The following is a 10,410-nucleotide window of genomic DNA, read 5'->3' on the forward strand; positions in this document are numbered from 1 at the left end:
CGTTGGAGCCTGGATATAATTTCAAGTTAGAGCCATGAGAATTTCCCGCTGGCTTGAGGTGGGGTGAGAGGAAGAGTCAAGGTTGATTCCATTATTTTGTACAGAAAAAAACCGCAATGAGGGACTTGACATCAACTGAGAAGGGGGTCGTCACACATGGAGAAGGATTTTGTCGGAGCGTGAGAAGATCCACTTGGAGAATGTTGAGATGGAGATGGGACGAGGACAAGCTAAAACCGAAGGGAAACGTGTAAGAATGTTACTCGACAGATAAGTGGTTACCAGAGGGGAAGGGGGTTGGGGGGTGGATGAAGGGGTAAAGGGGTACATATGTATGGTGATGAATTAAAAGTTAGACTTGGTGGTGAGCACGATGCAGTCTATACAGAAACTGATAAATAATAATGTAGACCTGAAATTATACAATGTTATAGATTGTTATGACCTCAATAAAATAACGGGAAAAAATGTTACTAGATTTAAAAATTTAAAAACATTTAGAAAGGTTAAATAAAATGGAGTCACTTTTGTCAAGGGTTTTTAAATAGAGCTGGGTGGCCGTGAAGGAAGCGTGCTTCATGCAGGTCCTCACTGAACGGAACGTGGCCTTTGGAGCTGGGCCTCACTGCCGACGTTCCAAGGACTCTGCAGGAACACCTGCAGCTTGCTACAGGAGCAGACTTTGCTTGGTGACAGCCTCAGCTTATTCAGCCATGGTTAGTTTTCTGCCACCAACACCAATCAAAATTCTTTGTAAACAAATTATGCAAACATTCCTTTTTTGTCTTAAGAAACCCTGACGTTTGCTCCCTAGTGTGGCACGATTTGTGTTGCTACCCAAATCTATGTCCCCCGAATAGAAAATCTTTCCTATAAATAAATCTTTGCCTCTTCAACTGGTTTCTTCTTTTTAGGTTGACATTCCTGGTGCCAGAAACAGGGTCTGAAATGATGTCACGGTCCCACACTGGCATCCCAAGGAATCGGGTGTGATACCCACATGAGCTGTTTTGTGCTCACTGCTTCCTCGGACCACTGTCCCCCCAACCGTAAGTCCTCTGAGGCTTTGACTCCCCTCCTTTTGGTCGAGGTCATTGCCTTTCTTTGGGATCTGGGGTGCCCCTGCCTGGGGATTGTTCCTTGCTGCCTGAGGGGTTTCCTTGGCTGGTGAGTACTCTGTTTTTGCCTGTGCACTTTTCTCCATTAAGAGCCTTTCTTTTTCTAAATCTCCTGAGGCTCCACCCTTGGGGCTCCACCTGGTTTTACGTGTGAGAAGTACGGTCCTTTCCTGTAAGTTTTTGTCCCAGTGGACTGACAATACTGAACACAACTTACAATTACAGTGGCCATTTAAGGACACTTTTGAACTCCCAAAGCTTGGGTTTTATGTGCACTAGATCTGAGAACCACAGTTTTAAGACTGGAAAGAGGACCTTTAATTTCTAAAGAGTCAAGCACACCACTTTTGGGCACACATGCTTAAGAACTATTGTCCTGAAAGCTATAAAAACTTACCAAAAAACCCCAGCAAAACCTTTCTAAGCTTGTTTCATGTCCTGAGAGCTTGGCTTGATGACTGTCAGGTTGGGAGCCCCAAAATATGGCCAGACAGAAATGTGGGCTGAACTACACTTGCAGCTAGGGTCTGTGGAATGAGACAAAATCAGAAACCCCAAAAAACAATAATCCAGAGAAAGAAAATGGACTCTGTGGGTAAGTTGGACCTAGAAACAAAACTGTCAAGTGGGCATGCAGTCACATACTCTGTTCTCAGAGAAACCTCAGGCTGTACTTGAAACCTGTTTCCTTCTGTATGTGGGCCGCTAAGCCCAGTACAGCCTCCTCTAACCCAGCAGCCACCTAGCACGAGACAGTGGTTTCCATGTGAGGATGAGCTAGCAGAGGAACTGCTCAAACGTGCCTGTGGCTTCACTGGTTTCAGCCTGAAAACCCTCACTGTGCTTCCCCCTCTACCGAGCGTGCTTTCCATTTGCCCCAAATGCTGCATCTCCCCAGTGTGCAAACTGTCCACACAAATGCAATAAAGCTTTCCTTTGACAGGGATTTCTGTGCACATTTCATGGTGTCAGAAGTGGGATCTGAAGTGCACCCCGGACCTTGCCCTGCACCGTCCAGGACAACGCATTGGTGCCTGTGAGAGCCCTTGAGCTCAGCTGCTCCCAGGAATGCCTTGAAAGAGACTCCCATTCATAATGCTGATGTAATTTGGTTTACAGACGGGTCTTACTTCAAGGATGAGCAAGGATGTTATCAAGCTGGATATGCAATAACATCCTCAGTGGACATAATACCAGAAACACAATCAGCACAGCGAGCTGAATTAATTGCTTTAACTTGAGCTTGTCAGTTGGCTAAAGACCAGGTGGCAAATATTTATACCACCAGCCATTATGCTTCTGGAGTAGCACATGACTATGGAATGCTGTGGAAACAAGGGTTTTTGTTCTCTTCAGGCCAGCCTATAAAGAATGGGAAACAGGCTGCAGAATTATTAAATGCTATACCGTTACCAAGATAATTAGCAATTATTACGATACTAGGGCATTCCAAATCTGATACTTTGAAAGCTAAAGGAAACCAACTTGCTGATCCAACTGTTAAGCAAGCAGCCTTGAAGGCTTGTCCTGTCCAGCTTTGAGAATGCCTGCTACTTCCTATTAACTCTGTTAACCCAGTAAAAGATTTCCTTCTGCAGGCTCAAGAAATTACCACGGAAGAGAAACAACTATAGAAACAAAAAGGGGGATTTTTTTTTTCTTTTCCTGAGGAAGATTCACCCTGAGCTAACATCTATGCCAGTCTTCCTCTATTTTGTATGTGGTACGCTGCCACAGCATGGCTGCTGACGAGTGGTGTAGGTCCATGCCCGGGATCCGAACCCACGCCGCTCAAGCGGAGTGCAGTGAACGTAACCACTGGGCCACCAGGCTGGTGCCAAAAAGGGGGAATTTTGACACCACCACGTGGTTGTGGTTTGGGCCCCATAAAAAACCCATAGTGTCTATTGGAGCACAATTGCCACTGCTCCAGCACATACATCAACTAACCCGTTGGGCACATGAAGAGATGATTTTATGGGGAGAACAATATTTTGGGACACTCTCCCACAGTGGCTCATAAAGTCTATGCTCATTGTGCTATATGCCCCAAATATAATCCAGGGAAACCACTTCATGGGTCACAAGCTCACTTTCCCTTTCCTAAGGGACCCTGTGATTTATGGCAATTGGACTTTGTTCAAATGCCACCGTCTTGAGGATATAAATATATCGTAGTAATGATCTGTGTGCTCTCACATTGGGTTGAGGCCTTTCCTTGCAGAAGAGCAATGGCATTAGCAGTAGATAAATTATTATTGGAAAGCATAATTCCTGTTTGGGGAATTCCTGCCGAGTTACACAGTGACTGGGGAACTCATTTCACTGGACAAATAATTAAATCTATCTGTGACATTGGGCTAGTAATGCAACATTTCCACTGTGCTGACCTTCCCTAGTGCTCAGGATTGGTGGAAAGAACTAACAGCACAATCAAAACTCAACTGTCAAAACTTGCAGAAGCATTTAATCTCTCATGGCCAAAAGCTCTTCCACTAGTGCTCCTCAATCTTAGCTCTACACCCTTTGGTAAACATGGGCTGTCTCCTTTTGAAATAAGATGGCCTATGCAATTAGATGAAAGAATGTATTAACCAACTTTGCTCAAAGGAGATATCTTAGATTATTGTCAAGGTCTCACTGAGACACTTAAAAGAAAGGCGAGGTTGGTAGCTGATTCTTTTCACAGTGAGCTCCCAGGAGACGAAGACCTTCAGGATCATGGACTTCAATCTAGACATTTTGTTTATTGGAAAAGACACTGGGGAAAAGACTCTTTGCAGCTCCATTTGAAAGGACAATACCAGGTACTTTTAAGCAACCCATGCGCTGCAAAATTAAAGGGTGTAGACTCATGGATTCACATTTCTCATTTAAAAAAGGCTTCTCCCCCTGAGTGGGTTTCAACTCCTGTTTCTGACAACCAATTTCGACTGACAAAGACAAATATCTCCAAACCAGGATGAGAGGCAGATGGCATCTGTTGTAGACAGCTGCCCCAAGGCCTGTAGTCCCAACTTTGTATCTCCTCATTTAAACTCCTGTAATGATTAAACCCTATATCCATTTCATAATTGCTACAATAATCAGTTTCTAGATTGACTTACCTTTTACCTACCCCAATACTTTACTTTTTTTCCTTCCAACTCTATATATGATAGAATAGACCCTAATTACAAAACCTTTTAATTAACCACAAAAATGCCATTTAAGGTTTTCCTGATACTATGTTTGTTTTTCCAATCCACATCGAATGGATCTCTGGTCGCAATGTCTTTTCCAATGGGCTCATTCCTGTGAGTCACAAAAAAATCGGTCCAGTTGTTGGACACGTGGCCAACCTCCCCTTTCTAGCACATCTCGGTTACCTTGGTGGGTTTCCCTTTCAAGGTACAGACTGGAAAGCTTTAAAGCAATTTATTATGATGGAAATATCTAGTTCCAGTGCCACAGTTCAACCGATATTACTAATTATGATCCTGAAACATGGCCAACACCCACACTATTAATGATACAGGGCACGGCTATTCCTTTTCTGTTACTCAGACCATCCAATTATCCCAAGAACTTGCAATTAAAAGAAACCTGATATTCCAGTGAGAACTAGGGGAGGTTTTACACAAATTTGGGATGGATATGTTTGGCTTACTCCTAGCCATGGATCTTTATGCATACCACCATATTTATGTTGGGAACAAATAAATCATTCCAAACAAAATCTACTGAATTGCACTAGAAATATGGGAAGGATATCCCCCAAGTCATGTGAGAATACTACTCTCTTTAAGGAAAATGATTGGTTTGGAACAGACAGGTCTCAAAGGCCTGGCATTTATCGGGTGGCTCCTAATGGAACTGAGTGGTTGTGTGGACAAACCTCTGGCCTTGGCTACCTCCAGGATGGCTAGGATGCTGCACCCTGGGCTTTTACTCAACAAAGCTTTAATGATAGGCAGGAATAGTCTCATTAAATACTGAAATGTCTTTAATGAGAAAGGCTGTCCTTCCAAATAGAGTGACTTTAGATATTCTAACTGCACCCCAAGGTGGCACATGCGCAGTCACTCAAACTGAATGCTGTGTTTTTATACCTGACGAGTCTTCCAATGTGTCATCTCTGCTAAAGCGCATGAGAAAGCAGGTGAATGCCCTAAGCCACCCTACACACAGCCTCGAGCTGTTCAGTTGGCCCCCTTCAGGTATTGGTTCCGTTCTGTGATCCAGATTGCAATTCCTATTTCTATCATTCCTGGGAATTCTTTAATTAATCATAAGGTTCAAACTAATCACTGTTTTCTTAACTCAGTCTTGTAAGACTGGCATGCAGGCTGGAGTAGTCACTGCCCAATGCTTTGAGATGGCTGATTGATCTTACAAGCCTGGATGCATTTTTTTTTTTTTTGTGAGGAAGATCAGCCCTGAGCTAACATCCATGCTAATCCTCTTTTTTTTTTTTTGCTGAGGAAGACCGGCTCTGAGCTAACATCTATTGCCAATCCTCCTCTTCCCCCCGCCCAAAGCCCCAGTAGATAGTTGTATGCCATAGTTGCACATCCTTCTAGTTGCTGTATGTGGGATGCAGCCTCAGCATGGCCGGAGAAGCGATGCGTCGGTGCGCGCCCGGAATCCGAACCCGGGCCGCCAGTAGCAGAGCGCACGCACTTAACCGCTAAGCCAGGGGCCGGCCCCCTGGATGAATTTCTTTTCCTGACAAAGACTACACCTAAAACGTCATTTCTCTAAACTAATCATTTCAAGTATTAAATTATCATCATTGTTACTGTACCTGTTCCATAACCATAAATAATCATAAGTCACGTAAAAGCACATGTACAATGTTTGTGTGACAATCTAAAATTTATTGCAAAACTACATAACCTATGAAGTGCTTCTCCTGTTAACATATACCTCTACGCTTGTCCACTATATCCAGCTATCTCCCCACCACACAGGTAACTGGGCAAATCAAGGAGATAAAACCCTACCACCGAGAGACATGATGGACCCAGGGCAGGCAGCAATCACCCTGGGGCTGAGGGAGAATCTTTTGATCACCAGTGCTTTCTACTGAAACATTATTGATCAAAAGGGGAAAAATGATGAATAAATGAAAAGCAATGAGAAAAATTAATACATGGAGGTATGCGAAGAAGACATTTGGTTTAAAACTACTTTGGCCTGACCTTGTTTTTTGGAATGGCCTGATGTGGCCTGTCCAGCATGCACGGAACATCTGCTTTAAACGGTGACAATGTCCCACAGCAAAGAAGCCTGCCTCTAAAGGTAGGGATGTGTGCCTCCCCCATCTCAGCATTTCTTTAGAGATGAGCATTTCTTCCCAGAAGCTAAGCGTCAAAGTGACCTGTGGTGTACATCTTGTGACCTCTGACCTGCTTTCTAGCAAAACAGCTTGTGACTGTAGTAAAAAGATATTGCTCTCATATTGGATGTATCTTTCTTGTTCCAAAATGGTATATCACCACGCTGGACACCTCCCTTCCCCGGAGTGCCTCCTTCCCTGGTGGAGGTGGTTCTCCCACACTACCGCCCTCAAAACTGGCTCTTAGAATAACCTCATCCCAATTTTAATTTATGGAAATATTATTTGCCTCAAGACAACAGATCGGAGAAACTTACTATTCTAAGTAGAACAAAAGGGAAAAAGGATGCATTATTTTGTGTTTACTGAAACCTGAGGCCCCAGTGAAAGCAGCCCAATTAGTGCCGGGCTGAGTCCAGGTGTCAGGTCCAGGGCGAGTTTCCCCCAACACCCCCGACCCGCCCTCGGATCCGGTGGTCGTCTCTTCTTCTTCGGACCCCCACTGGCCAAGGAGTCAGGTCAGGATCCCGTAGAACCCCACGCGGGGCCGGGACGGGAGCCGGGACCCTCCCCGCGGCCGAGGGCGGGGACTCGGGGGTGGGGGCGGGGGGGGGCGCGGGGAGACCCGGGCCCGCGGCCGCTTCCAGCCGGTTCCGGCCGGTTCGCACCAGCCCCTCCCGGTCCCGGCCCGCGCACTCACCATCTCCGCCCGCTCCGGACTCTCCGGGCGGCCTCCCCGCGGCCCCGCGGCCCCGGCAGGTGAGAGCGACGGGGACGGGACACCTGGGGCCGCGCGGGGCAGGTGCGCGCGGGGAGGCGGCGGGAGGAGAGCGACGTCCACGCGGGTGCGAGCGCGCCCGCCCCCGGCTCTGATTGGATAGTTCTTCGGGACCACGCGCCCTGATTGGCCGGTGCTCCTGGCACTCCCCTTCTGGTGATCCTGATTGGACAGTGCTCCGTGCCCGGGCGTGCCTCATTGGCTCTTGGGCACCGCCGCTGAGGCCCGGGATTAAATTTCTCCAAGAGCCCGCCCCCTGCATCTTGAGTGACAGGCTCCGGATAACGTGGCTGACCCGCCCACCTGGGACGTGGGCTCCGAGCAGAACCGGCCCAGGACGGGTAGATCCGGGGTCGGCCTGAACCTCGGCGGTCCCGCCTCCGTCCTCTTCCCGGCCCGGGAAGGTCAGACTAAACTCCCCGCGGGGCCACAGTGGATGTGTGCTCTGTGTTTACTAACAAAGACCCGAGTGACGTCACCGCGTGCAGGGCAGGGTCGGCTCTGATTCCACAGGTGACCTTTGACACAGGAAGCCACTCCCTCCACCCTAACTTCTGGGACTTGGGGTCGGCAACCCTGACCCCAGGACCTTTGCACCTGTGGGAATGAGACTCCGCAGCCCCAGCCGCGCACAGGACTCGTCTCAGCACAGCCCCAGTGTGAGATGTTAGAATTCGCAGGTGTGCATTTTACTCCAGGAAATTTGTCACATCAGATTTTTAGTTTGAGAGATGTTTGAAATTTAAAAAGCTATATTCCCATATTCAGATTATATAGTGATGGTTACACAGCTTTGTGACTGCACAAAAAAAACCCTCCAAGTGTGAATGTTATAGTATGTGAATTATATCTCCATTAAAAAAAATAAGTTTAAAAGCCATAATAACCATGATAACCCTACCTCCTGGCCACCACTAAAATAATTTCTATCTCTATGGATTTGCCTATTCTGGGTATTTTGTATAAATGGAATCATACGCTCTGCGGCCTTTTGCGTCTGGCTTCTTTCACTCAGCATCATGTTTTCAAGGTTCATGCATGTGGCACTGCTTCATTACTTTTTATGGCTGAATAATATTCCATCCTATGGATATGCTACACTTTGTTCATCCATTCAGCCCGTGATGGACATTCGGGACTTCTCCACATTTGGGCTATTTTGAACAGTGCTGCAACTGCATGTACACATATTTGAGTATCTGTTTCAGTGTAGGTGGCAATGGAATAGTTGGGTCATGTGGTAATTCTACGTGTAACTTTTTGAAGAACTGCCAGACTGTTTTCCACAGCAGCTGCACCATTTTGCGTTCCCACGAGCAATGTACAGGGATTCCAATTTCCCCACACACTTGCCGACACTTGTTTTCTGATTTCTTCATTCTAGCCTTCCTCGTGGGTGTGAGGTGGTATCTCATTGTGGTTTTGATTTGCATTTTCCTGATGATTCATGTTGCTGAGAATCTTGACATGTATTTATTGGCTATTTGTCTATCGTCTTTGGAGAAGTGTCAATTCAAGTCCTTTACTCATTTTTTTTTCATTACCCCTTTTGCCTGCCCCTCAACCCCTTTCCCCTCTGGTAATCAATAATCTGTTCTCTTTATCCATGTGTTTGTTTATCTTCCATATATGGGTGAAATCATGTGGTGCTTATCTTTCTCTTTCTGGCTTATTTCACCTAACATAATACCCTCAAGGTCCATCCATGTTGTTACAAATGGGGCGATTTTGTCTTTTTATGGCTGAGTAGTATTCCATTGTATATATACACCACATGTTCTTTATCCATTCATCAGTTGATAGGCACTTGGGTTGCTTCCACACCTTGGCTACTGTGAATAATGCTGCAGTGAACATAGGGATGCATAAGTCTCTTTGAATTGTTGATTTCAAGTTCTTTGGATAAATACCCAGTACTGGGATAGCTGGCTCTTATGGTATTTTTATTTTTAATTTTTTGAGAAATCTCCACACTGTTTTCCATAGTGACTGCACCAGTTTGCACTCCCACCAGCAGTGTGAGGGTTCCCTTTTCTCCACAGTCTTTACAACATTTGTTATTTTTTGTCTGGGTAATTACAGCCATTCTAACATGTGTAAGGTGATATCTCATTGTAGTTTTGATTTGCATTTACCTAATAATTAGTGATGTTGAACATCTTTTCATCTGGTTGGACATCTGTATATCCTCTTTGGAAGAATATCTTCTGCCCATTTTTTTTGCGTGTGTGAGGAAGATTATCCCTGAGCTAACATCCGTTGCCAATCCTTCTCTTTTTGTTGAGTAAGGCTGGCCCTGGGTTAACATCCATGCCCATCTTCCTCTACTTTATATGGGACGCCGCCACAGCATGGCTTTGACAAGCAGTGTGTCTGTCCATGCCAGGGATCCAAACCTGCAAACCTTGTGCCGCCAAAGCGGAGCATGTGCACTCAGCTGCTATGCTACCAGGCTGGCCCCCCTCTGCCCATCTTTTGACTGGGTTGTTTTGTTGTTGTTCAGTTGTATGAGTTTTTTTTTTTTAAAGATTTTATTTATTTATTTTTCCCCCCCAAAGCCCCAGTAGATAGTTGCAGGTCATAGCTGCACATCCTTCTAGCTGCTGTATGTGGGACACGGCCTTAGCATGGCCGGAGAAGCAGTGCATCGGTGCGCGCCCAGGATCCGAACCCAGGCCGCCAGCAGCGGAGCGCGTGCACTTAACCGCTAAGCCATGGGGCTGGCCTGAGTTGTATGAGTTCTTTATGTGGAGATTGGAGATTAACCCCTTGTCAGATATATTATTTGCAAATATTTTCTCCCAGTTGGCGGGTTGTCTTTTCTTTTTGTTCCTGGTTTCCTTTGCCTTGCAGAAGCTCTTTAGTCTGATGTAGTCCCATTTGTTTGTTTTTTCTTTTGTTTCCCTTGCCTGAGTAGATATGGTTTTGGAAAAGATGCTGATAAGTCCGAGGTCAAAGAGTGTATTGCCTATATTTTCTTCTAGGGGTTTTATAGTTTCACGTCTTACATTCCTGTCTTTAATCCATTTTGAGTTAATTTTTTTGTAAGGCATAAGATAATGGTCTACTTTCATTTTTTTTGCATGTGGCTGTCCAGTTTTCCCAGCACCATTTATTCAAGCACCATCCCAGCACCATTTCCTTTCTCCATTGTATGTTCTTGGCTCCTTTGTCAAAGGTTAACTGTCCACAGA

General features: G+C 45.7%; 1 long non-coding RNA gene across 1 annotated transcript; it reads left to right on the forward strand.

Moving 5' to 3' along the window:
* The first annotated feature begins 106 nt into the window (after positions 1-106).
* On the forward strand, positions 107-7,008 carry LOC147912206 (uncharacterized). Its single transcript, XR_015550243.1, has 3 exons — positions 107-250; positions 915-1,049; positions 2,062-7,008. It is a non-coding gene; the product is annotated as an uncharacterized LOC147912206 (long non-coding RNA).
* The last annotated feature ends 3,402 nt before the right edge of the window (positions 7,009-10,410 follow it).

Source organism: Ceratotherium simum, chromosome 39 (assembly GCF_057802395.1).
Source record: "Ceratotherium simum simum isolate JZ-2026a chromosome 39, ASM5780239v1, whole genome shotgun sequence".
Lineage (NCBI taxonomy): Eukaryota > Metazoa > Chordata > Mammalia > Perissodactyla > Rhinocerotidae > Ceratotherium > Ceratotherium simum.